Here is a 4264-nt window from a genome sequence, read left to right as displayed (position 1 = left end):
CCCACAGGGGCACATCCAGGCAGACAAGCAATGAACAAAAGTCCAGTAACCGTGTATCCTCTTTCATGAATGAAACTATTAATAGCATTCATGAAAGATGATTCAACAGCAGCGATGTGGTCTCCGAGTCACTTCCTGTACTCTTACAAACAAAACAAAGTGATGACATGATAACTCTAAAATCAAAAACGGTACAGTAGGTAACAACAATAATACACACAGATTTGTGACTTTAATAACACAGATTTTGTTTTAAATGCCCCTCCATGAATCAAAGAGAACAGAGTGGGTTTTTTCTACTAAAGTAACACTCAGTCAGGGCAAGCACAAACTCCTGACTAAACGATTAGGAAAATGACGATGCCAGTGTTGCTATATTTAACTTCTCTCCAGAAGGATGTGAAATGCGGCTGCTGAAGTCAGCCCGGCTACAATGAGGGCCGACAAACATCACGGCCTTTGCCAGCCGATGTCACACCCTCGACAGAGGGAGGGTAGAAACAGAAGAGGGGTTAAGTACATGGAGCAAGGGCACAGATGGCAACGGACAAATGTGAGACGTATCACTGGTGGTACAGAAGAATAGAGGGTTTGTAATCATCGTCACAAACCACAGCAATAAATCCTGTGTAACGCTAGAAAATGAGTTCAGAGTGTCAGGCTCCAAAGACAGTTGCTGTCTTTGACAGCTGGACTGTGTGCTACGAGAAGAGAAAATTCCTACACTCTCCTACTGAACACAACAACAAGATCCTAAACGGAGGGCTGGGATTAGCCTAAAAGCAGATCCATTCTGCTGATTGTTGGAACGTCAGCACTTGGCTGCAGTGCAAGAGTTTCAATATCAGAATGATGCTGCCAAACCTTTGACTAATAAATACAAAGGCAAATAAAGTGAGGGAGTAGATCACCCAAATTACAATTTTGCACTTTGGATTGAAAATAAGGAGGGATTCAAAATGACCGCCTAAAAAGCTCCATGCAGTAACACACACTCTGTGAAGGCCCTTAGTTATCCAGCCATGTGATATAGCAGTAGCAAAACAAGAACTGCAACTGGACTTACTTGGTAGTCTTTAAGACACTACACCACTTATTCAAGGCGCTGTCTCAGTTCTCTCCTTTTACAACCAGATATCATCCATGCGCAAGTATTTCTTTCCAAGCACCAGCTTTAATTGTCGAGCCAAAAACAGCACATTGACGCCGTTTACAATCGCCTTTGATGGATCTTTCAGCCAATTTAGAGCCGAGGGCTGTTCCCAGATGGCTGAGTTAAATGTGTAGGGCTGACACACCCCGTCCTGCCAGTGTTTCATCCACACAGTTACATGGGAAATGTGAGGCACACAAATAGACTGGGCACCCTTCCCAAGTGTGGTCAAGCTCATATGCACACACCCAACATAGTCTTCGAGAACATGGACAATTTTCCTCAGTCACAATCGCCTGCAGATGTGAGGCCAAACTGACTCATACACACCAAACAGTCTGTAACACCGGCCCTGTATTTCCTCTTCAGGCTGTGTGGATAAGATAAGCACGGCCATACTGACAGGTAAGGCGGAGGTGACAACAAATACTGTATGTGGAGTTTACATAACTCTGACATCATGTACAGCTGCAAGCTCAACGCCCTGGGCTGGGTTTAGGGCTATTATAAAATCTCAAAAAGCTAGGGTATACAGTGAATCATTACACAAATATTCAAATGCAACGATCCCTTGACAGCATCCCTAACCGTGAGCAGCTGATCTTTACAACTTTCTCCCTCTAGCGCGCTACTTTTCTCCAAATGAAAGGATATAGCTGTAGTAAAGGATGCGGCGGTTTAAAAAGCCGGTTCTAGCAGAGGTGTAAACACGTGAATCATTGCCAGCCGTCGTTTAAGAATGTCATTAGACAAGTTAGGCGCTGCTGAATGGGTTGGGTTAGGCCGTTTTTGCTACAGGTGAGCAGCCACACCTACAAGGGTTTGCCATTACTCAACACAAGCAGTGTTAAAGCATTATCCTGCAAATTGTACATAATCATACAGTACAAAGCAACTGTGAAATAACACCCTTTCCTCACACAAGCATGACGTAGAGTTATGGCCTTGAGGAAGACACGTTATCCCTCCTCGCTCCGAGGCCACTGTCATGCAGCTGACCTCCGACCTCCCCCCAAAAAAAGCATACAAATATGAAGAGAATTCCTTTGGGGGAATTAATGAGTCGTTGCACTGTTTCTGTTGTAATGGCAGAAGTACAACTTTTAAAATACTTTCTATTAACACATTTAGGAGGGTTGCACAGCGAAGGTGTCGTCATTAATACGCTCTGAAAACAGATACAGCTAATATAGAGAACAAAAACAAAGGGAAAACTAGTGGATCTGATAAGTAACTTGATCACTTTCACTGCAAAGGACAACAAGAAAAGGCACCTGGTGAAAACCGTGACGGTGCAGAAAGTGGGGAAACCTGTTCATTCACACAAAATATAAGCACACTCCCTTCCCCCCCTTCTTGACTGTCTGGTTTGCGTTTACAGAGATAACATCAGACATGTAATGCCTGTATTTAAAAGACCTACAGTGCTCTCACGTGTTTCTGCAGCACGAACAAGGGAAACATTTTACTTCAGCTGTTGTGAAGCATAGTACACATACCACACATGCACATTCATGGGCAATGTGACCACAACAATCAGGTTAATGACAGGGACAGTTAAAATGAATTACAGCTCTTTTCTTTCCCACATAGGAAGTGCAAACAACACTTTTTCCACTGCTGACACTATGGACAATACTTTGCCCCCAGAGTCCTGATATGGGTTTAATATTTCTGTCTTTTCCATCTTTTCCCAAACACGCACCATCTCTCCATCAAAGCAAACTTGACTTTGAGAACCGACAACAGTGATACGAGCGAAGGTCCACTGATGACTGTATTCACAACACTCTTCTTGTTTCAAGTCACAATATTTCTCAAGTTAAAATCGGGGTCTTTCTGATACTATCAGACAATCTTATTGTTAAAAGCGATCCCCACAATTGGGATCCCAGATGTACGTGTGCTGCAGCCCCAGATGGCTGGACAGGAAAAATCTGGTAATTCACTCAGAGCAATAAACAAGTTTACATAGACCACTGTTTTACATGGGCTCAGTCTCATTTCAGTGTTAAAACATCCACCAATCTTTCACAACATACTGTAACCCCCACTTACATGAAGACCGTGTAAGGACAACGTCTCTTGGAGGATCACTTATACCGACTCATGTGCAGCGAGTGAAATTCCACTTTGTGAATCAATCACTCATATGTGTCAAAGAAATGTGGCACACAGAGGGAGGGGTGGGCCTATTTAACAGAAGGTAAAACATTTACTAGAATTGTGCTGGCATCACAAAAGTGTCAACAAGAAAAAAAAAAAAAAGGTGAACTGTCACCAGAAGGGCAAACAATGAGGTTACACACAAGTGGCCTATTTACACTAGGCTGCATCCTTTGTAGAGACTGTAAGTGTGAGGGTGTTTATGTGTGGGTCATTTATGCGCCTGCATGTGTGCAGGGGAGATTTTAAAAGTGAGTGCAGGCTGTGATAGGTGTACTAAAAAAGGAACAAAACCTGGTTCTTGCTGTGACATTTGTCATATTCACAAATACAGAGTGATAGAAGAAAACATGTACCTCGTAACACATAAGTTAATGAAAACAGCACATATGCCGAGTTATTCAGTTAGCCACCTTAACTTTGCCTCTGAGTACTAGGTACTTTGACTAAACGCTATCTGGCCACCAATGAAAAGGTATTGAGGATTTCTCGGACCCACACAACGCCGTGAGGATGAATAGGCTACAGTGAAGGTGTAGCTAAAGCTAGCCGGGCTCACGACCAGACATGCAACTTTCATGGGCAGGAAACTCTCCCTGCTCAAACCCAGCGCCTCCTTCACAGAGGATCACGGCTATCACAGAAAGGAAAGCTCAGGACTACGGGTGGTATTCTAAGCAAACGCTATTGAGACAAATTCGAGCAGTTAAAGCAGTTGTTGGTCTAGAAGTTGCCAGGAAATTGGTACTCACTGTCGGTGCGCCTGAAATCCCAGACAGCGTCCAGCTCTCGGTCCTGCCTCCTCCACGTAGAGACAAAAGTAGACGGCGGGTGGAATGCTGCTGGCCCCGCCCTGTCGGTGACGTCACCTCCAGACGTCGAGATCCGGCCTATGAGCGCAATCAGTGCCAAAAACCACACGGTCATACGGCGCAGTGGTTCCCT

At 44.2% G+C, this 4264-nt stretch overlaps 1 protein-coding gene across 1 annotated transcript in view; it reads right to left on the bottom strand.

Annotated features, from left to right (window-relative positions):
- LOC118331826 (plastin-3-like) overlaps positions 1–4264 on the bottom strand; it is a 21338-nt gene that overhangs the window by 14553 nt on the left and 2521 nt on the right. The window contains exon 2 of the mRNA XM_035666907.1: positions 4072–4209. The gene's annotated coding sequence lies outside the window, so the exon portion shown is untranslated. The remainder of the gene's footprint in view (positions 1–4071; positions 4210–4264) is intronic.

This window comes from Morone saxatilis, unplaced genomic scaffold, assembly GCF_004916995.1.
Source record: "Morone saxatilis isolate NCDOM2014 unplaced genomic scaffold, NCSU_SB_2.0 Contig20, whole genome shotgun sequence".
In the NCBI taxonomy this organism is placed as follows: domain Eukaryota; kingdom Metazoa; phylum Chordata; class Actinopteri; family Moronidae; genus Morone; species Morone saxatilis.
The sequence above is the reverse complement of the archived record's forward strand: the minus strand, read 5'-3'. Positions and strand labels throughout refer to the sequence as shown.